This window comes from Plecotus auritus (assembly GCF_963455305.1).
Source record: "Plecotus auritus genome assembly, chromosome: 3".
NCBI lineage: Eukaryota > Metazoa > Chordata > Mammalia > Chiroptera > Vespertilionidae > Plecotus > Plecotus auritus.
In genome coordinates, this window is record NC_137772.1 from 55,153,212 (window position 1) to 55,178,027 (window position 24,816).

Sequence of the window (24,816 nt, forward strand, 5' to 3'; positions counted from 1 at the left end):
ATTTGCCAATGTTATCACCAATAAGGGTTTAATCTCCAACATTTACAGGGAACTCATACAACTTAACAAAAGGAAGATTAATGATCCAATAGAAAAATGGGCAATGGACCTAAATGTATTTGTGTCTATATGTAAGCCCTGTATGTATGTAAATAGTCATCTGATGATGGATTGGATTTTATCTGAGATGTGTTCCTATGTATGTTTATGTGAGTGCAAAAGGGAATGTTTGTATGTGTAAGAATAGTTTTATGATTAATTGAATTTGCTTGAGATGGTTGGTTATATTAGAATATTATTTAAAACTAGTGGCCAGGTGCACGAAATTCGTGCACGGGGCGGTTGGGTGGGGGGGTGTACACCTCAGCCTGACCTGCATCCTCTCCAATCTGGGACCCCTGTGGGATCGGGCCTAAACCAGCAGTCGAACAACCCCTTCGCAATCCGGGACTACTGGCTCGTAACCACTCACCTGCCTGCCTGCTTGATCACCTCTAACCACTCTGCCTGCTGGCCAGCTTGTCCCCAACTGTACCCCCCTGCCAGCCTGATCACCTCCAACTGCCTTCCCCTCCTGGCCTGATCACCCCTAACTGCCTCTGCCTTGGCCCCGCCACCATGGCTTTGTCCGGAAGGACATCTGGAAGGTCTCATGGTCTAATTAGCATATTACCCTTTTATCAATATAGATAGGATATGACATACTGCCATAACTACAACATATCTACCAGTATTACTCTATGAGAATACATACTTCATGATATAGGAAGGCATCTAATATATTACATTGTACATGTTGTAAGTAGTAGGAAATACTGTATTAGTAGCAATAATATACACCCTGTGACTTCCTTTCCTGATTTGGGAATGGTTCCCCAGTTCTTTGAACGTTTCCTGGCCCCTAATGTATTTTTTTTTTTTGTCATTCAGTGTAACTTTATTTACTGTTTATTGCACATGATTTGAGGTCTTTAATTTCTAAACACCAAAGATTCAAAGGACTATTTTTTCCATGAAGTTTAACATTAACATCAGAGAATTCGTGTATTCATGTGTTTTTATTGTAAACATCTGAATTATTCACATTGTCATAGTTCCTGAACTCATAAGCGTGGACCATGCACAGGCTGGCAGCAAGCCAGGAAGCCACTCTGCAAGCAAACTGATACTCTGCATAAGGAGAAAACTCATAGCATAACATTTAATGTCCAACCTGAGTCACCTCAGAATGTTATATATATTGACTTCTTAATTCATATAGTATCGGGAACTCAACTGCTTGGTTGGTGACGGGGTTGACCTGGTTTCAGGAGGATTATTCCTGAAATAATTGAGAGGAGGGCTCAATCTTTCTTCTTGGTTGCTTGCTCCTCCCAGCACCTCCATCTTTCTTCTCGTCCTCAGCTTCTTGGGTATCTTCTCCTCCACCTTCACCTCCTTCTTCCTCCTTTGCATCCTCAAATTCTTCTTGGCACCTTCTTCCTCTTCCTTTCCTTCCTCTTCCTCAGCCTCTTCCTTCTCCTTCTCCTCCTCTTCAGCTTCTCTTTCAGAAGGGGGTTCATCCTTAGCTTCTTTGGCTTTGGCAGCCTCGATGGTCTCTTCCACCTCAATCTGCTGCTCCTGGATGTGGCTGTTGTATTAAGAAGAGAAGGAGTGAGAGGACATCAAGTAGGAGCTGGTCTGTAAACCACCCTAGGCAGATCGACCAAAGACCTGGGAACTCTGGGAGTAGCCGCTGGCTATGCTTCCCACGCTGGTGAAACTGAGCTGGGTCTCCTCACCTTCCAAGAGTTTCCTGTAAGCTGCAATGTCAATGTCCAAAGCCATCTTCACATTGAGGAGGTCCTGGTATTCTTTTAAATATCGTGCCATTTCACTCTTTGTAGTTCTCAACTCATTTTCTAATTTGTTGATTGTGTCCTGCATAGCACTAATGTCAGAGTTCTGCTTATCCTCCAGCTCTTGCAGCTGCTTTCCCAGCACTTTGTTCATGCCCCGGCTTGCTTCTATCTCCAGGGTCTTGGCCTTGAGCAGTCAGCAGCTCTCAGACACCTCCTCCTTGGCAGCACGCACTGTATAGGTGTTCTTAGCAGCACTCTCGGTCAGCACGGTGAAGTGGATCTTGCACCATTCTTCGGCATTCTGCATGTTCTTGGCAGCCAGCTTCTCTTACTGGGCACAGATGTCCTTGAGCATAGCAGAGAGGTCGGATCTCCACAGAGATCTGAGCATACTGGATCTGTGCCTGCAGCTCAGTGATATCCTCTGCACCTTCTTCAGAAAGGTGATTTTATCCATCAGGCTGTCGATGCACTTTTCCAGTTCAGCACAAGCGAGAGCTGCTTCATCTGCACCTTTGCGCGCCTCCATCAGCCAGCCCTCTGCATCCTCATGGTTCAGCACCTCTTCCTGGTAGTACGCCTGCAGGTTGCTCCCAGCCACTTTAGAGCCCCTGTGCCTCCTAACTGCCCATTTCTCTCTCCTCGCCAGGGATGGGGCTCAGTGGGGCAGGGCACAGGCATCCCATTTTCATTAAAACGTTCAACCCGGGCCTGCTCCACCCGTGTCCACAGGCAGCCCTGGGGCAGACAGTGATCCCAGAGACCGCGCCCCGTCCCGATCGCCGCCTGGACCCCATGGGCAGCGTCAGGCGCTGCCTGCTGGAACTGCCAATCCCAATCTCCACCTGGACTCCACGGGGGTGTCAAGCATTGCCCCCCGGGCCTGCCCAGTCCAGATTGCCTCCTGGACCTCGAGGGAGATGTCAGGAGCTGTCCATGCCACCTGCCTGGTCCCAATAGCCGCCTGGACTCTGCAGGGGCGTCAGCTGCTGCCTGCCCCACCTGCATATGCAAATTTACCGGCCATATTTGTTGGGTTATTTGCATATCACTCCTGATTGACTGTGGGCGTAGCAGAGGTACAGTCAATTAGCATCTTTCTCTTTTATTAGTGAAGATTAATGTGGTTTATAGCCTTTTAAATATATACTGAGAAGCAGTTTGATGGTATATCTTCATAATCTAATATAGAAAATAAAAGTGTTCTATTTAGAAGTCTTTATATTTTTTTACCATACACCCCCTTTTTTTCCGTTGTGGAAGCATACATTCTGGTATAGCTACCATTTTAAGTAGGCTGGATTATTCTGAAGTTAATGCAAAGAGACATTATGCCACCTGAATTTCTCTACTTTAGAGATCCTGTCTTTCAGTTTCAGTGTTATGCTTCCAATGCTATTCACTTTAATATTTCCTTCTTGAAGTAAAGGAAGGTATCTGAACCTCCCAATGAGTGAGAACAGCTCACTTCTATGTTCAGGGAAAGGTTATCTTATATAGAGTTGGAAGATGTAGAGAAAATAACAGTATTTCCTTATCAGGTTTGGGGGTCTCATAGATATTATTAGGGTCTAGTACCTAAATATGTGAGTCCTACTGTTCTCAATTATATTACATTAATTTTTTCTATACATCATGGTACTGTTTGATTATTATTATTTGATTAAAATTAAGATATAACTATTTTTTATAGGTACATCTCTAGACAGATGAACAAACAAATATAAAATTATTCAGAGCTTCAATGTTAGTCATCCTACAGGATTAAAATAATTAAATACATTTATACTTTAGATAAGTTTAAAAATTAATAATACATTAAATTTTCCAGTTTTTTTCTTAATAATTTATTTTGAAGGTTTGAAATTTCTCTAGTTTATATGAGTTCACTAAACTATTATTCTATGTTATTAAAGCTTTTAATATATCTCTTATTTAAATTGGACATCATTTTTTAAAACTGTTTAAAATATTTTTATGCATTTGAAAAGCAAACCATCACTACAATTTGAATAATCTCTGCTTTTCTGTTTTTCTGGGATGCTCTATTTTACCACATGTATAAGATATTTCATCATTAGCTGTTTGTTATACCAGGTACTCTTGAAGACCCAAGCTATGCAGTAATTAAAAACAACAACTCTATTTTATTTTAGAATTTATTATATTTCCTTAGAAGGATGTAGATAATAAAATAACACAATATACTTAATATGACAATTAGTAATTAATAAAACAAGGTAAAGTAAAAATAAAGTATGTGAGGAACTTCCTTTTTACATAAGCTAACCAAGACTATCATACCATATGAAAAATGAGTCTGTTTCTGCAGTATTTATTCTATTATTGCTCTAGTTTCCTTTTCAAATATGAGTACAAAAGTCTTTTTAATTGCTGTAGTTTGTAATTTGAAATAATCTTTAGTGATATTAATTCTTTTTTACTTTTATTGAAAATATTGCTCCTTGTTTCTTTTTTGTTGTAATGTAACTTTACTGAGTGTGCCAAAACACACACATACAGACACACACTCATAAACATGAGACTTAAATTAGAATTTCAATAATTTTATCAGTTAATTTGTTAATTTTCAATCAACTCATTTTTATTTTACAATATTTAATTTTTACATTTAGAAACTCTAGAAAAATTATAACTATATTGTTATTATAGTGATCATTTTGCAATCCTATCTAATAAAAGAGTAATATGCAAATTAACCATCACTCTGCTACACCCACAAGCCACGCCCACAAGCTAAGCCCACCAGCCAATCAGGAGCGACTATGCAAATAAGCCCAACCAAGATGGCTCTGGCCACAGAGAGCAGGAGGGAGGCTTGGGTTTCCCTGGCAATGGAGGAAGCCAAGCTTTCAGCCTGCCCTTGCCAGCCTAGGCCTCCACTCAAGGCTACAAAGTTTCAATGATAGAAGATACATAAACCCAAACAGAAATGGCGGCAGCCACGGAGCTGGAAAGAGCAGGAGGCTAGGGTTCCCCCTGGTGATGGAGGAAGCCAAGCTTTCTGCACAACTTGGCCAGCCCAGGCCTCCGCTTAAGGCTACAAAGTTTCAATGATAGAAAATACATAAATCCCAACAGAGATGGCTTCTGCCACGGAGCAAGCAGAAGGCTTGGCTCTGCTCCAGGCTACAAAGTTTAAATTGTAGAAGATAAATAAACCCCAGAAACCAGGGCCTCCACTTGGGTTGCCAGCGGGCGTGGCCGGCCTGCAAACCACCTCAGGCCCCTCACCCAGGCTGCCTCACACCCCAAGAGAAGCCCCACCCTGATCCGGGACACCCTTCAGGGCAAACCAGCTGGCCCCCACCCGTGCACCAGACCTCTATCCTATCTAATAAAAGAGTAATATGCAGATTGACCATCACTCCAACACAAAAGATGGCTGCCCCCATGTGGTCAAAGATCCTGCCCCCATGTGGACACAAGATGGCCACCACAAGATGGCCAACAAGGGCGGACAGTTAGGAGGGACCAGGCCTGCAAGGGAGGGCAGTTGTGGGCGATCAGGCCTGCAGGGGAGGGCAGTTAGGGGTGACCAAACCGGCATAGGAGGGAAGTTAGGGGCGACCAGGCCTGTAGGGAAAGGCAGTTGGGAGGGACCCAGGCCTGCAGGGGAGGGCAGTTAGGGGTGACCAGGCCTGCAGGGGAGGGCAGTTGGGGGGGACTCAGACCTGCAAGGGAGGGCAGTTAGGGGAAAACAGGCTGGCAGCAGAGCAGTTAGGCATCAATCAGGCTGGCAGGGGAGTGGTTAGGAGGTGATCAGGCTGGCAGGCAGAAGTGGTTAGGGGCAATCAGGAAGGCAGGCAGGCGAGTAGCTGGGAACCAGCAGTCCTGGATTGTGAGAGGGATCCCAGATTGGAGAGGGTGCAGGCTGGGATGAGGGACAGCCCCCCCCCCCCATATGAATTTTGTGCACCGGACCTATAGTATCTAAATATTAATTGTAATATTGAGAATTTTTGTTTAGTTCATACTGTATCTACACTTGTGAATTAATATGAGATATTCCTTTAGCCAATACATAGTGCACAGAACATAAAAAGGGCATTCCTTGCATGTAAGCTCCCGTAGCATAGTATCCCTTTAATTGTCATATACATGGATATTCTCTCCTAGATGCTACTGGCTTCTAACACTATTCTACTGTTTATCTGCCCATATGATCTTTGGATTTCATGTTAAATTTCCTGTCACAGTCTTACCATTTGGATGTGGAAACATATTGACTTTTTACTTTGCTTCTGGCATACACTTAGTTGGAAAGGACTTTGTACTCTGATGTTATCCACTTCATTAGCTTCTGTTAGGCATGCTGTCCAATTAAGCCTTGGCTCAGAGACTCAACTTTGTACAACTCCATTCAGCCAGCATTGCTATGTCATTAGAGAATTAAAAGTATTTTGGTGAAAGGCTGCTTGGAATTTTTGTATAAAATTTACAAAGTAAACATTAAATTGTGATCAGTATACAGGTAAATTTCATTTTATTCTCTTTAAAATATATTTGATAGGAACAACTAATTATAACAAATTATCAAAATAATTGACACAAAACATGATATATTAAAATTTCACACTATATTAAGTAGCATGTCCATACCCTAAGGCAACTCGAGAGGCATGAGAAACATCACAGAGCCGATTTAAGACATTACAAGAAATTTTTATTAATTCCTGCTGCTTTATAAATCTGTTACTTCTTTTTGTAAATTAACAAATGATATTCAGGGCCTTCTCAGCTTATGTTAGTGCCACAAAAATACGCTTTTCTCAGTCCAAAGTTTGTTTTTTCTCTTTTTTTTTTTTTTTAAACGTCACCATTACTTTATTTTCTTGTTAAATCTGTCCTGTTATATCAGGTTCTGATTCTTTTGAAAGTTGAGGTAACTCCAATCAGATATAATCTTTATTTGAAACTCATTCCTAGAGGCGGAGTTAATGTGTCCAAGCAAGTTATCATAACTCCTGATCCTTATATTTATAATTGAAATCTTATGTGTTTTGTTTGCACCTGGATTTCTAATTGTGGTTGTAAAGAAATGTGTGTGGAACCATCATCCAAAAAGCTAAGTAATACATATTTTGTTAAATTCTTAATGCTAAGATGTCAGATGCCATATTTTAAAAGTGCTAAGAGTTTTATTTATCTTGATGAATAATAAGATAGTCTAATCTCTTGCAAAATCTCCCACTTATTTTTCAGATTAAAATGATTATTGTAAAACAACTAGTATCCCATGCATTATTTCAGAATCCATTTATTATATTACTTAAAAAGTCATATATTTAAATTTTGATTGCTTTAAAAATTTTTAGTTAAATAAAACAGTAAAAATGTAATTGAAAATAGGCAAAGGATTTTTTTAAAATTAAGCATAATTAATACTTAGATTTTATTTCTAGGTTTACAAATAAATTGTTATATACAGCAACTCACACATCTGTTTTTTGTTATTAATCCTTACCCAAGTACATTCTTTCCACTAAGACAGAGTGTAAGGGGGTGTGTGTGTAGAGGAACATAAACGTAAGAGAATACATGAGTTGGCTGCCTCCAGCATGCACCTGGACTGAGCCAGGGAGCAAACCTACAACCCAGGTATTCATCATTGACCAGGAATTGAACTTGCAACCCTTTGGTTCAAGGGGGGAGCTCTAACCACGTAGAACACCGGCCAGGGCTATTCATGCATCTTTATAAATAATTCTGCTCATTTCTTCTGCCTACTTCAGGAGACTATCTTCAACAAATAAAAAACCATTATGCAAATACAAAGTAACAGAAAATTAGTCAGTGTGTTTTGTTGGAACAAATCATAGCTGGATTCTCATCCAGAAAAAGAAATACACTGGAGTTACTGGTCTAGTCACAGGTCACACAGGGAGGAGACTTCTCTCTACTACCCATCCACCTCCTCAATGTCTATCTTCAAATATCTAATAGACTATCAACATGTACATGTCCCAAGGTGAACACTTGGTCACTTAACTGCTTCATTCCTCCATCAGCTGCTTAATTAAATTTAGTTAATGACAAATGTATACCTCTAATTGCTCAAATTTAGAATTATCTTAGATAAACATTCATATCTAAATCCAACCAATCAGAAATTTGTATTTGTATTGGGTCTATTTACTAATTATATTTAAAACATACCAATTTTTTATAACTTTCATTGTTAATGCCATAGTCAAAGATATATCTCTCACCTGGATTACTGCTTTCACCTCCTGTCTCTCTGTTTACACTTTTACCCTAACACTGCACAAATAAATTCTCAATATTGGAGCCAGAGGACTCCCAAACCATAATGACCCCCTTCCTCTATATAAAACTAAATTAAAAAAAAAATGATCCTCAGAGTGGTCCAAAAGTTTCTATTATTACCTGTTTGACTTCACTTCCTATACTTGTCTGGTTGAAAAATATTTTTATATATATGCAGATTATAATATTGTGAAGTAGGAGAGAAACCAAGATGGCGGCATAGGTAAGCACCTAAACTGCTGCCTCGCACAACAATTTCAAAACTACAACTAAAGGACAGAACGGACACCATCCAGAACCACAGGAAAGCTGGATGAGTGAAAATTCTACAACTAGAAGGAAAGAGAAAAGCTCACAGAGAATTGGAGGTACGGCAAAGTGTCTTTGTGCGCGCAGAGGGAAGGGCGGCTGAGAGCCTGGCTGACTTTCTCTGGTGGAAGGGGGAAGAAAACCCCCGACCACACTGAACCCCAGTTCTGACTTCACTGAACCCCAGTCCCGGGCGAAACCCTGTGGACCCAGGCTCATACAGGGGGAGTCTGGACTGTCAGGTAGAGAGAAAGGCACCCGGAGACTCGGAGACCCGGGGGAGACCCGGGAGAGCCCGGGCAGGCAGGGTTCTGGGGGCGCGCGTGCCAGTGTACACAAAGGCTGCGGAGGTTGCCACAGGCTTTCCATAGCAGAAGGGAGTCCGAAGCTCCTGACTGCACTGAACCCCAATTCTGACTGCACTGAACCCCAGTTCCAGGCAAGCCCCTGGGGACCTGCGCTCTTACGGGGGGGAATCTGGACTCTCAGGTGGAAACTCGGGAGCCGGGGAAGGCAGTGGTCTGCAGGAGCGCGCATGCTAGTGCGCACAAAGGCTGCGAAGCCGGGGAAGGCAGAGGTCTGCCGGCGCGCACGCGCACAAGGGCAAGGCTGACTGGAAGCCAAGACTGTTTGCTCCGCCCTGAGACTCCACCCCATCCAAGCTGAGCACAGAGGCTATTGCAATGTGGCAAGTCTAATCCTATAAGGCTGTCTCCAGCACCAAACTTCTCCCAGCATAGACACAGCTGATCCTTACAGCCAACTGGCCTGGAGGTCAATTCCTCCCAGTGATACCAACAACAATCAAGACTTAACTACAACAAGGCTGTACACACAGTCCACAAAGGGGTGCACCAAGAGTGTCCACCTCAGGTTAACTGGGGAGGCCGACCCACTGGGCCAAATAGGAAACCTAGCACACAAATCTACCTTACCAACTCAGGGAAGCAGTGAAAATGCGGCGTCAAAGAAACAGATCACAAACGAAAGAAATGGAGGAAAACAAACAACTGGATATTGGATATAGAATTCAAAACCACGGTTATAAGGCTTTTCAAGAATATACTAGAAAAGGCTGATAAATATAATGAGACCCTCGAAGATATGAAAAAGGACCAACTAGAAATTAAGCATACACTGACTGAAATAAAAAATATTATACAGAGACCCAACAACAGACTAGAGGAACACAAGAATCAAGTCAAAGAATTGAAATACAAAGAAGCAAAAAACACTCAACCGAAAAAGCAAAAAGAAAAAAAAATCCAAAAAGTTGAAGATAGTGTAAGAAGACTCTGGGACAACTTCAAGCATACCAACATCAGAATTATGGGGGTGCCAGAAGAAGAGAGAGAGCAAGATACTGAAAACCTATAATATAATAGAATCAGGGGCATAGAAAGGGAGTGGACTGATAATTCTCAGGGGGAAAGGGGTATGGGGGGTTCATGAAGAGAATGGACAAAAATCATACACCCATGGATGAGGACAGTGGGGGGGAGGTAAGGGCAGAAGGTGGGGTGGGAACTGGGTGGAGGGGAGCTATGGGGGGGAAAAGGAGAAACAATTGTAATAATCTGAATAAAGATTTATTTAAAAAAAGAAAAAGAAATAGAAGAAAAATAAATAGAAGACAGAGTTCCAAAAATGACAACATAATAAAAAAAAAAAAATATTGTGAAGTAAAACAAAGGTTAAATAATTCAAAGGAAAATATTTATATTAAATTAACAAAAGATTAATAAGCATACTTCCTGATTATAAAAAGTAAAAAATGAACCAATTCTAACATGGTTATTAAAGTTTTATTTCTTCTGAAGTTTAATACTTTATTGATAATTTAAAAAATGAACTTTGTATCCCTATTTCAATATATGTCATATTAATAGTTCATTTATTCAAGAACTACAAAATTATAAATTATCTATGCATGGTTAGAATAAAATATAATATACAATGTTATAAAAATCATTTATAATCTCAAATCCTCTTTTAGTAAAATTTTACAACTTTCTTTTCCTGATGCTCTTATCATTAATTTTTTATTTTATAGAATCTCATATTATCAAATAGATGGCCCAGCACTTTGAGTGTAGTTTTAGGAACAAACTCCAGTACAATTGTCATTCAAAGTTATTATTAAACTAGAGGTCTGGTGCACAAATTCATGCATGGATAGGGTCCCTAGGCCTGGTCGGTGATCAGGCCGATAGAGGCCTTTCTTCCCCAGCTGCCAGCTGCCAGCCAGGGCCTTCCTTCATTTCTCACCACCCCCTGGTGGTCAGCACATGTCATAACAAGCGGCCCAACTCCCAGTTGGTCGAACTCCCGAGGGGACAATTTGCATATTAACCTTTTATTATATAGGATACCTATTTTGACATAAAAAATGTTATTAATAAAAGGTTTTGAACTCGGATTATTTAGAGAAATTTATTCTATTAGTATGCATTCTTTTTTCCCCCTTACTAACAGCACTCACAAAATCTTATCTGGATGTCAATCTCAGGTGACAGTTTTCAGCATTAGCAGGCAGACAAGTTTGCCAGTGTTCCAACAATTTTACTCTGCAAAATCATATGAAAAATGAAACATGTTACCAAAATTATTCCAGTCTCAAACAGTTAGAAAGAGTGTAAAAATCAAGAAAAGTCAAAAATAGCCCAACAGACAAAAATATATGAAAAAAGTTTAGAAAGAACAACATAAAACAGAGCTGGTTCACTGTTGTTTTTCTTATTGTTTAAAAAAATAAATTGCAGTAAACATTTTAAATTATATCTTATGAGATCAGTGTTATTTTAACTATATTTGTTTAACTGTTTATATTTCCACATTATACTTTCCATTTAGAAATATAAATTATTCATGATTATATCTTGACAAATAAGGAAAAGATTATTGTCCAATTAAATGGTATATTGATTCTAAATTATCAATTTTACATTTAATTTTTATAATTTGACTTAACTGGAAATTCACAGAAAATCTAGAAAAGAGCACTATATTTATGGAAAATAACTCCCATCTGTAACTGTTAATTGTAAGTTATTCAATCTGCAAAACCTAAGTATAAATACTCACTGACAAAAAGTTATAACTCATGATGTGAAAGTCAATCATTGTAAACTGAAAAATCCTTACACTTAACGTTATCTTGTATGCGATTTGAAGAAGATGGATTAGCTTTGCTTGTCATCATTTTTATTTGACTAAACTGACTAAATTATGGTATGCAGCATAAATTCATAATAATTTTTGTGCATTTACTTAGGCAATATTCTCTCCCAGGAAAGATTTTGTCTTTAAAAAGCTCATGTAAAGACAGAAATCCTCCATGAAGTCTTCTGAAAGTGAATGTTCATTTGAAATTCTGTGCTATATTTTTTTCATTGTATGGGGAAAAGTTAATTGCAAATTTCAAAAATAATAAAATGTCTTTCTTCCTTTATCTAATTTTTTTAAACTATCCCTGCTCCCCCCTTCCCCGCAATACACACACACACACACACACAAACACATTATTATTATGTGCCAGGTACTCTTATAAGGGTTTTACTGTTATACCTAGTAAAATGAAACTTATTTAATCCTTATGTAATTCTATGTGAAAGATATTATCAAAAGAGTTAAAGTACTAGTAATAAGAAAACAAATTAATAAATTTATTATTTTTAAGGCTTTATTAGACCTAGCACAAGATATTTACCCAATAACAATTAATTGGATAAGTGAATAAGTGAATGCACTCTAGGTCCTTAAATGACTATGGCTAGGTTTTAACTTTTTTTCTAAATTATTACTAAATGTGTGACTATTTCTCATAAATATTTTAACAACATAATGTTCACTAAACATATAGACTTGTCATTTAAAAGTGATGATAATGCCTGAAGAGGATGTTATAAATATTAAATACCATAATGGCTAGCAAATAGTATGCATTTAATAACAAAGTGACAATAATAATAACAGAATAATAATGAGTACTAAGTATTGAATTAAAATAATGATGTGGAAATAATAAACAGTCCTGTGTTAATGACAATACAACATTTTAAACCACAGATCTAGTTATGGAGGACGGGGTTATATTTGCCTTACTTCAGGGGGTTTTCCATGTGGGGTTATATTTGGGTGAAAAAAATCATTTAAACAAAAATAATTCAGTGTTTTTCTCCTGCTGCATCTGTGTTTCCATGCATCAGGTCAAGGTTTGCTGGATGTTAAAATGTGTCAAATAAATAATATAATACCAAATTTATGGCTAGATTTTCTGATATTTTTCATAAAATCTGGTTAGATTGTGTGCATACATACTGGCCATTTAAAAATTCAAATTATAATTTTCAAGAAGAAAAAGAGGGAGATATCAATTGGAACAGTGCTAGAAAACCTTGCTTTCTATAATGCTATTTCATCAGAAAGACAGAATCTTTCCAATTATTTTCTCTAACTTTCTGAGAGAAGAAAGAACCTTTTTCTATTTTTAGATATGTTGGTATACTTAACAATTTAAATTATTGAGATTATAAAATCAAATTTAATATAACACACTGTAGAGTGGTAATGAAAACATAGCTCTTCACCTATTGCTTCAAAATAAACAGCAATATAAACAGCATAAACCTACATACTAACACATTAACAAGTATATTTAGATGTGATGATGTGGATTTTCAAAGGATTATTTTAGAATATTTTTCATTTCTTTTTTGAACAGGAGAATTTGAGATTATGCAATAAGTATGTGTTCACATATAATGAAGTCAGTTTATCGCATCAGGATTTTCAAAGTTAAGTCCCATACTTAAGGATGTACTTAATTCATTTGAAATGTTGAATCAAAATATATAATTAAATCTTCTCAGTGTGAGGGATAAATAATGTACATTTTGGATATCACTTCTTAACAGCAGGAAAGCAATCCTTCACTTTCTGCGGGTGTGACTCAATTTGATATCTATGTTATCTTCTCTAACATCATGGAAATGAATATTTGGAGGCATGTTGACAAAAAGTTAGTTTGAATAAACATAGCCAAGCTAGGATTTATAATGTATGTCAGAACCTCTACCTGAATTTTTGGCATAAAATTATTTAGTTGACATATGTAAAAGCTAAGCAAAATTTGAAGAATGCATTTTTAAAAATCCAACATAACAGGAGAAAAGCACTGAGAATCTTTATTTTTTAAAATACATTTTTATTGATTTCAGAGAAGAAAGGAGGAGAGAGAGAAACATCAATGATGAGAGAGAATCATTGATTGGCTGCCTCCTGCATGATCATCCTCCCACCCCCCACAACCCAGGCATGTGCCCTGACCAAGAATTGAATGGTGACCTCCTGGTTAATAGGTCAATGCTCAACCACTGAGCCACACCAGTTGGACACACTGAGACTCTTTTAATAGAAATTATCAGAAGCAGACAGCATACCAAGCATCTTATTGGATAAGATGAAAATTATATTAACTATTTAATTAACATTTTCTGTAATTAGCATTTTCTGTCTAAGATTCTAAATAAAAATATATGAATTTCACTTGTATGTTTAGGAGACAAGTAGCCTGATTTTCAGAAAATTACTCATACTATTAATATGAATGTAATGGGAATAGATTGTTTATCATCAATGGTTATTTTATAGTTATTTGTATATCTTGCAATGTTTGTTTTTACAGTCAAACATAGTGGAGACACGTATCAAATCAGATGTGGTAGGCATTTTTGAATCCAATGAAATTATAGTAAATGTAACATAAAATTTTATAACTTAAAGGTCAAAATCTAAATATCATATATTTGAATTTTAAGCTAAATTTTCTGATAAATTTACACTTCTATTATGTATTAAGATTATTTTAACCAGATAGAAATAGTTATTTGTTTTTTTTTTTTTTTGTTTGTTTTTTTTTTGTCTTCCAGTAGCTGGTAATGGAAGTCAATGGCAAATAGTATTTCCTTTTAGTGTTTCATTCCAGATGTTCTCCTTATGCTTTAGCAATCTTCTATGTTCCTTGGTAACCTAACTTGCATATATCACCTCAAAGGGCTTACATATGCCAGTTAGAGACACAACATGAGGAAGGAGTATGTATTCCTCTAGCTCACTCCGTTCTGTGCTGCTTCCGCAAGTTAGTTCCCCCCCTCTACCAAAGGCATAGTTCCTGTCAGGGGCAGTCTCTTGCGTATGCAATTACTCTCTGGTACCAGTAAACGTTCTTTCTCCTTGCCCCTCCCTATGGCTAGCTCAAGGCTACTTCAACATTTCTCTTAACCATCCCCACAATTTTCATAATAGTCTTAGTATTAAACTTTTCTTATGCAATTGTGCCACTTGTTCCCAGCCAAACATACAAACATAACAAACAAAAATCAGCACCATAATCTATAATAATGAAAGGGTAACATGGTAATTAGACCGGACAGCTGAACGACTTTCTGAACTTCCTGTGTCCTTCCTGACAAAGCCTGGGCCCGAGGGAAGTTGGTGGGGTCCCAGGTGCCTGCAGGCTGCCTGAGGAGGGAAGCCCAGGTCCCGGGTGCCGGAGGGAAGCCAGTGCTGGCAGCCAGGATAAGGAAGGCCTACTCTTGCACGAATTTTCATACATCAGGTCTCTAGTTGATAATGAAGCCCCAGAAACAGGCCCTAGACATGGAATTCTGCGATCATATTTAAGGCAAAGAAAGATTACTTTCTGGTTGGAAAAAAATGAGATAATGGGATTCTGCAGAAGATTGAATAATAAAGATATTGTTGTTTACAGTTCCTGATGCAAGTGATGAAAGGAAGATCAAGGGCATTTGTGGATCACATAGTTGTTATATGTAAATTCTATGGTAACCATAGCCACTATAAGCTTATGGGGTCACAAGAATTCTTCTGATAAATCTGTGGTGTTTACAGAGCAAAATACTTATTTGAGGCTTAAATGTTCAATGTAGATCACAATTAGAAATCCTCTGGCAACTTTAAAACAAGTCCCTCATCTCATATTTACAGAGAAGACGTTGATGACTGAGCCCAGAACAAGATTGAATGCAGAGTTCCAGTGTCAGAAAAATAGAATTTGTAGGCATGAAGTAAAATTCAGAATAATATTTGGGGAATTTGTACAATTACAAATGAGTCTGAGAATTTTAAACCTTCAACTACCTCTCCTTTGCCAGAAGAGGCAGCCACTCACTCCACCTGAAGAGACTTGCCTTCTCTTGTATAAAACCTTTTCAATAACTATACTGAAGGTGTTGCATCACTAAGGGAGAAGGAGTTTCTTTAGGACCCATAATAGGTCACTCCTCATGCCCTCCGTATAGATATCAACAGTTAGATTACAGCATAATCCAGAGGGAGAAGATTAAGACCTTTTCTAGGAGGTCATAGCCTGACACTGAACATATTACAAGTTTTCACCAGTTCATGTTGACAAAGGTATATAAAGTATGCAGATGAGTTCTGAGAATGTTAAATCAATAAGAATAAAATATAAGACTTGATTGGCATAACTGTATTGATAAGGGATAATTTATCCAGGTACAACATGTGGATGGAGAGGAATATTAATAATTGATTAATGATACTTAATGATGGTCTAGAGACAATAACGTTGAAATACTGAAACTTCCCTGGCATACCATATGAGAAGGAATCTGAAAGCTCTGGAAGGTGGGAATGTTGGAATGAAACATAATTATTATGTCCAACCCATGTAGTTAGACCTTAAGTATAACTCTCAAGAGGGCTTAGTAGTCACTCCCACCATTAGTGCATTTAAGAGAAATATCGATCTGCTACTTTGAAAGTGTTGAGAGGGTTATATATTAGAGGCCCGGTGCATGAACTCGTGCACGGGTTGGGGCTGTCCTGCCTGCTGGTCGAACTCCTGGTCGAGGGGACAATTTGCATATTAGCCTTTTATTATATAGGATATACACTGAGTGGCCAGATTATTATGCGTTCAGAGATCATAATAATCTGGCCACTCAGTGTAAATGTATAATTGTCTTTTTTTATGTTAAGTTCTTAAAAAAACAAAAAACACTTTAATTTGCCATATTTTTGTTGTTTATATTTCTAATTCTTTCTCATCAGTTTATGGGTGGGGGAGTGGGGAGGAGAAGATTAACCAAAGAACTTACATGCATATATGCATAACCCATGAACACAGACAATAGTGTGGTCAAGGACTTGGGGGAGGGATTGGGTGTGGGGTGGAAGGAGTTAATGGAGGGACAATGGGATATATGTAATACTTTCAACAATGAAGATAAACTTAAGAAAATTTTTAAAAATCAATAAAAACATATCCTTGGGTGATGATTAAAAAATAAAATAAAAATAAAGTTGAAAAAAAAACCTGAATTGATTGAACTATTGTGTTAAAAGTTTACTCTGTAATGTATCAACAGGAGTTGCAGAAGCAGGCAATTAAGATGAATAATTCTAAAAATAAACATTTATTTTATTATATTTTTGTTTTTTAATGGAGCAACTTTGAGATTATTTAGTCATTTTTCACTTTTTTATTCCTGTAAATGGAGAACAAAATGACACTCTTGATAATTTTATATCACACAGGCAGTTTATGTCATATGTATGCTTGTGATCCATGTCTTTTGCACTTATTCAATGCTTTGTTTCATTATAGTTTTTGAGAAAAGTTGTATCTTCCCACTTTACCAGGATGACCACATTCTTCCAGCCTTGTAAGAAGCAAACCACATGCTATGTGGCTGAGCTAAGACTTGGTTATTACAAAAAGAAATAACATAAAATTAAGCTCTGAAAATTTTCTAGAGTTTGTTTCTATTTCAATGGAGAATTATAACTGAACATTGACCCATTTTCTACCATGCCTTGTACGAAAGATCCCAGTCACTAATATAGCATTGTACCACAGACATATTGTTTAAGTCAAGTATTAAACCTGATATCTCAAGGCTCTAAACTTAACTCAATTTTGTACTGAGCTGTCTGTGACTGACAGGGCTAATTGGTTCACTCTCTTGTATAAGGTAACTTTGCAGTAGTTAGATAATAGATTTCTGAAATTTTCAAGCTGACAAGTTAGTTCTTTATTTTTACCTTCTCATAGTCCTGAACATATTCTTAAATATTCATATAAAGGGGCTGTGCCCCTTTATATGAATTTTAGTGTATGCTGGGAACCTTTAAAAATCTAAGTTTTAACCTACTTGAGATATCTTGAATTAGAATATATCAAAATGATCTAAAACTTTGGTTATATATATATAGGATGAGTCAATAGTCAGCTGAATACTCAAAATACCAGTAAAAATGTTATTTGACACTCTTCACAAGTATACAAACTATATTCTATCCTATCCTATTTTGTACAACGTGTTTACTGAATTCAGTCTCAGTAAAGGAGAAATGTGTTTAATTCTGTTCCATAGTTTTCTAATTTGTATAGCCATTTTACTAAAAATTTAAAGATACATAAATATCTTTAGCAAACAATAATAAGAAAAGACCCTAAGAATTAAAAGAATAAAACAACAAAACATCAATTATCTTAGTCCATTTGGGATGCTATAACAATATACTATAGGCTCAGGGCTTATAAAAGATTAAAATTTATTTCTTACCTTTCTGCAAGCTGGGAAGTCCAAGATCAGATCACAGGCACATTTTATGTCTAGTGAGAGCCTGCTTCCTGGTTCATGGAGGACTCTTTTCACTGTGTCCTCACATAGTAGAAGGGCAAGGGAGCTCTCTAGGACATCATGAATGAGTCCTTCAAAACACTTATACGTATACTAGAGGCACGGTGCAAGAAATTTGTGCATGGGTAGCATCCCTAGGCCTGGCTGGCAATCAGGGCCAATCTGTGGGGTGACTGGTGGGGTGATTGGGGAGCCCCTCCTGACACCCACCTTGGCCAGCCTGGCACCGCCCACTTGCTGCCCCCCCCCCCCACATCGCCGCCGCTGGTCACCTCCCTCTGTGGGACAATCAGCAGGGCCATCGGGGGGCCCCCACTGGCACCCCCCTTGGCTGGCCTGGGGCCTGAAGGCTGGGGACAGCTCTTGAGTTGAGCACCTGCCCCCTGGTGGTCAGTGTGCGTCATAGCGACTGGTCATTCTGCAGTTCAGTTGATTTGCATATTAGGCTTTCATTATATAGGATAGAGCATAGAGAAATAAAATGTTGTTGTAACTCACTTCAGTGATCCTTTATCTTGCTTTCTTCTAGAAAATAAGATAATAGTTTCAGGTTTATTATCCAGCATTCCCACTTCTGAGTATCTATCCAAAGAACATGAAATTAATATCTCATGAGATACTGTTCATTGCAAGTATTGTTCATTATTCACAAAATTTTTGATGACTTGAAATCACTAAATATGTAGAAGTTGATTCCCTTTCATCTATGAACAAAAATCATTGCTGCCATTACACAGAGAAGAAAACTGAAAATCAGAACTGTTAAAAAATTTCTCTATTCACATGGCAACTAGCCCAAAATATCAATGACTTATTGATTATGCTTGCAGTATTTTTACCAACATATTCTATTGGAGTAAGTTTCTCATGTGGATTCTGTAATGTATTACCTATACATCTTTATAAAAAGTAATCTTACATATGGAATTTCACACTGTGCCAATAATTTAGTGCAGGTTGGGAATGTAAAGATGAATAAGAGCTTACACACTACAAAATAAGTAGATGACTATAGTTCATTATGATTAGTGCTAAGATGGAATAAACATGGAAAACTAAAGGTCTTTAATCTCTGGAAGGACAGGGAGCAGTTGGACTCAGGGAAAAATTACTTGATCTAAAGATTTTTCAGCTTGAGTTGGCAAGATGTAACCAGATCTTAAAGCCAGAGAGTATGGCACTTTTAACTAAAGCAGTCAGGAGTCTGAAACAGTCTGTGGAAAGCACTAGCAACATGTGAAGAGACATCCAATAAAATAAAAGTCTAATATGCAAATCGACTGAACGGTGGAATGACCAGTGGAACAACTGGTCGCTGTGATGCGCACTGACCACCAGGGGGCTGACGCTCAAGGCAGGAGCTGCCCCCCCGCCTGCAGCCCCAGGCCAGCCAAGGCGGGTTCCAGTGGACCCCCCCACCTATTGCCCCTCTGGTTGCCCCACAGATCGGCCCTGATTGCCTGCCAGGCCTAGGGACCCTATCCATGCATGAATTTCATGCATCAGTCTCTAGTAAGAAATAAAAGAATAATTAAAATTATGTTGACCAACAAAATGTCAAAAAAAGTAATAGTTATGTAATTTTGACTTGTGAGAATACATAATCTCCAACTAATAAATTGAATATTTTTAAAATATATTTTTCTATAGCTCTGGATGGGAGGATCAGTTGATTAGAACTTTGTTCTGTACACCAAGAAGGTTGCAGGAGAGCTTATGAGAGGTCAATGATTGATGTTTTTCTCTCACATGGGTGATTCTCTCTCAAATTAATAAAACCATATCCTCAGGTGAGGATTAAAAATATTTTTTTCTACAGAAGAAAACTTCATAATGTCCTTTTTTCTATTACTTACTCTAAAGAAATATAGGATATTTTATTTTATTTAGAGTTACAATTACCCACATTAAAAATATTTTACTCTGTCTCTATAAGCATAGTTTCTTATGAAGCTATATATTTTTATTCCAGAAATAGGGAATTTTAATATTTTCTATGTAAAAATAAATCCCAAGTATTTCATCTAAATTCTTAGAATAAGGAAATATGGAAGAGATAATGGTCTTCATGAATAAACTTTATTTTCTTTACATATACCTTTGCCATAGGCAAATCATTTTTTTATTTTGTGAAGTAATTTTATTAAATTACTGAAAGTTTTTTTAAAGATATTCATATGAAGACTGAAATATAATCATGAGGCAAAGCAGAGAGAGAGCATAATAAATAGTTTTTAAAATTGTTGCCTTATGATCCTAGCAGGTTTGGCTCAGTGGATAGAGTGTCAGCCTGTGGACTGAAGGGTCCTTGGGTTCGATTCTGGTCAAGGGCACATGCCCGGGTTGCGGGCTAGATCACCGGTAGGGGGCATGCAGAAGGCAGCTGAACAATGATTCTGTCTCATCATTGATGTTCCTATCTCTCTCTCCCTCTCCCTTCCTCTCTGAAATCGATAAAAATATATTTTAAGAAAATAAAATTGTGGAATTCCACAATATACACAATTTTTTTTCTGTACTGTTGAGGAGACAGAGGGAAGCTAGGTAGTCAGGAATTGGAACCTTTGTGGGGGGGGGCAGAAGGGAGGGTGGGAAGGGAGGGTGTGCCAGGGATACATGAGCTTTAAAAAGTATGAATGTTGCTAAGACAGGCAACTTGCAGAAAGCCAATCACAAGGTAGTAAGGCATATAAACCAATCCCAAGGATGTTGCTAAGGCAAAATTCTTTGAAAGGACCAATCAGGAAATAACCAGCAGGGATCAAGAGGTTCCCGGCCAAGAAACAAAAGCAAAATTGTCCTATTCCCCATTGGATTCTGATGAAAACGTAATAAAATCCAGTACCACTCTAAGAAGAGACATTGGAAAAGAACCAAACTGGGTCTATGAGGAATCACACATGAGAGATGACTCACATATTTATGCTGTATCCAGGTTGCCTACACCTTTAAATGATTAAAAAGGCCACTACTGTCTGGACAGTTGGGACATTTTAATTGCACTAGGTTTTTGGGTTGATGACAGGAGATGTGCTTCCTGTTGCCCATGTGGCTTATGGTCATGTGGGTCCATACATGGACTAATAGACTAATTAACTTAGATACTGACTAACTCTCGACTGTAACATGGAAAGGAAGCTCTGGACACTGACCTGCTCCTGGAACCCCAGGTGCACCTTTTCCAGGACTGGCTTCTCTCTGTAAACTTTGGTTTAACTAACCATTTTTGTCCACAACTGTATTCTTCTATTTTACGAGACAATAAACTCAAACTCAAAAAACCACATTTTGGTTTCACTATTTATACTCGGAAAACAGAAACAAGAATTCATGGCTTTAAAAATTCAGAAGAATTTGATAAAACAATTTACTGAGTGTAGCTTATCATACCTAATAATAGACAAACATGTAAATTGACTGTACCTCCGCTAAGCCCACAGCCAATCAGAGTGAGTATGCAAATTAACCTAATAAAGATGGAGGTTAATTTGCATACGTAGGCACCCAGCAGCCTATGTCCTGGGAACTTTCTCAGCACCCAGGTCACTCCAAGGTAGGCCCCGCGTGGGTCCTGAGCAACCTGGGAAGAGCCTGAGCCAGGGGGCTCCTGGGCAGGGGCAGAGCCCATGATCAAAGGGAGCTGGGAGTCCCCTGTCCAGGCCTGGAGGCTTTAGGCCTTGGCAGGGGTGGAACCGGAGATCAGAGGCGATTGGTGTGAACTACAGAGGAAACACCTTTTCTGACTGCTCATTGGCTAAGCTCCCTGTATGCCAATGGTAATATTCTTGGGTATAAGAATCCAAAAAGGTGATCTAGGGCTTTTCCACCACACTCCTGGAGAAAAAAACGAAGGTCTGCTGCTGGAGGGCTAAGAAATGTCATATCCTGCCCTAGCCAGTTTGGCTCAGTGGATAATGCCTCGGCCTGCCGACTGCAGGGTCCAGGTTCAATTCTGATCAAGGGCATGAACCTAGGTTGCAGGGTCCTTCCTGGCTGGGGCCCAGGTCAGGGCTCATGCAGGAGGCAACCAATCAAAGTGTTCCTCTCACTTTGATGTTTCTTTCTCTCTTTCCCTTTCTCTTCCACACTCTTTAAAAGTCAATGGAAACATATCCTCAGGTGAGGATAAAAAAAAAAAAAAGAAAGAAAGAAATGTCATATCTTATGAAAGACACATCTTAAAAATGTCTAAAGAAAGTTGTCATCTTTTCATTGTGAAGGGACTGTTTTGATGAAAACACCTTGGTGGCTGCAGACACTGGCAGTGGCTGTAGCAGTGGGGTGATGGGGCTGGTGCCTTTCCCTGATCAGCCCGGTCACCTCCCACAAAGGGAGGCCAGACTGCGGCTTACGCCCGATCCCCTTGTCTACTAAGCTGTCAGTAGGACATCCCCTGAGGGCTCCCAGTATGTGAGAGGGGGCAAGCTGGGCTGAGGGACTCCCCCCACACAAGTGCACGAATTTTGTGCATTGGGCCCCTAGTCTATAATAATAAAAGTGTAATATGCTAATTAGATTGGACATCCTTCTGGACGAAGCTGGTGCCTCTATGTAAACCCGGGTCTGGATGCCAGAGGGAAGCTGGTGCCAGAAGCCAAGGGAAGGAAGGAAGGAAGGCCTACTCTTGCACAAATTTTGTGCATTGGGCCTCTAGTCCTATATAATAAAAGCCTAATATGCAAATCAACTGAATGGCAGAATGACCGGTGGAATGACCAGTTGCTATGATGCGCACTGACCACCAGGGGACAGACGCTCAATGAAGGAGCTGCCCCCAACCTGCAGGCCCCAGGTGAGCCAAGGCAGGTGTCTGTGGGGGCCCCCCAATCACCCCACAGCTTGCCCACAGATCAGCCCTGATTGCTAGCCAAGCCTAGGGACCCTACCCATGGATGGATTTTGTGCATCAGGCCTCTAGTAAGTTTTATCAACTACATTATATGTGAAGATTTATGTATTTAATAGCATTTACATTGACCTGGGATGGTAAACACACAATACATAAAATATACAGATGATGTATTGTAGGATTGTATATCTGAAACCTGTATAATTTTATTAACCAATGTCACCCCAATAAATTCAATAAAAAGGAGTAAAAATAAATACATAAAATTAATAGCTTTCAATGAAAAAATAATTAGCAAATCTGATGGCAGTGAGACAAAAAATCTAATCAGGTTGATCACAAGAGAAGAAACAGAGAATGTAGATATAAAGCTCCATCAAACAAATGGACCAGCCCAAATGCTACCTGGAGAATTTTTCCCAAATGTCTCATGATCACAGATCTCATGTATATCACCAATGAATATGCGTTTAAAGATCACATAATCTCAATACTACTTAAACTATGTCAAAGGAGTTGTGTGGTTTTCCTGAGCAGGATGCAAGGGTGATTTCTTTCCCTGGTCCTTGTCCAGATGGATTCAAAGAATGAAGCCATGGACAAAAGGTGGTAGATGAAAAGGGTGGAAATGTATTGGAAGCAAATACAGACTCCCACGTAAAGAGGGGGTCCCAAAAGGGGTGACCCACTAAGCCCCTTTTTCTAAGGTTTATAAAGGCTGCAGTTCTTTGTCTCTTGATATTACCTTCTGATTGGTCACTGTATCAACTTCAAAGCCCAAACCCCACATGGTGCCCCCCTCTCCCTCTCTCCTTTCAGTGGTAGAATTCTCTATCTCCTGTGAAAATCTGTTTTCCTCTCTCTCCCATTTGTCAACATTTCTCTATCCTCTGTGAAAGTTTATTTCCTCTTTCTCCCCATACCCTGTGGCTTTTCCCTATCTTCTATGAGTGGATGTCTTCCTCTCCCCTTATCCTGTGGCAGCTTTTTTTCTCTCTCTGTGAATGTATGTCTTTTGGCAGCTCCAAGCCCTCATCTTTGCAGTCCTCCTCCATGGACCCTCTAATTCCTAAAGCTCCCTAAACCTGCCTATTTTATCCCTAAAACTCCTTTCAAATGCGAAGAAAAGGAAAATTTTCTAATTCTGTTTATGAATAAAATATAATATTAATTCTCAATTACATAAATAATTGCTTATAAAAAGTAAAATTGTGACACATACAAGCACATGCACACACATAAGCACACATTTATGTATATATATTCAAGTTCCTTGATAAAATATTTCAAGAACATTTCTTTCAAACTTGATGAATTTAGGATCATATGTGATTTATTCTTATTCTGTATTATTATAATTCTTCCTATTATTATCATTAAGAAAAAAATTGATTAGCTATAAGAATAAAAGAAAGGGCCCCAATATTATACAATAACCATGATGTTAAAAACAATTAAATATAGATTGAAGAATAGTCTCTTACATGGTTAAAACAGATATAGATACCAAAGTAATTATTGCTTTGATGCAGAAAACAGAAGCACATTATAAATTCAGGATAAATACCAGGATGTCTTTCATTTTCATTACTATTTAACAATGACTTAGAGGTACTAGCTAATGCAATTAGACAAGAGAAAGAAATTAGAGGCATAAAAATTGGCAAGGATTAAGTAAAACTCTACTTAATCACTCCAAGAGTGTTACATATTTGGGAAACCCAAAATAGTCAATAAAAAAAGTTAAAAGATTTAATGAAATAATATGTTATAAAATAAACATTTAAAAATTTTAAAAGATTATTATATTATAGGGAAAAAACAATTAGAAGAT

At 38.3% G+C, this 24,816-nt stretch overlaps 1 pseudogene across 1 annotated transcript; it reads right to left on the reverse strand.

Moving 5' to 3' along the window:
• Positions 1 to 1,315: 1,315 nt before the first annotated feature.
• LOC308244047 (neurofilament light polypeptide-like) lies at positions 1,316 to 23,772 on the reverse strand (annotated as a pseudogene). The gene is made up of 2 exons: positions 23,728 to 23,772; positions 1,316 to 2,421 (listed from the first exon to the last, which is right to left on the reverse strand). The product of its transcript is annotated as a neurofilament light polypeptide-like (transcript).
• Positions 23,773 to 24,816: the final 1,044 nt, after the last annotated feature.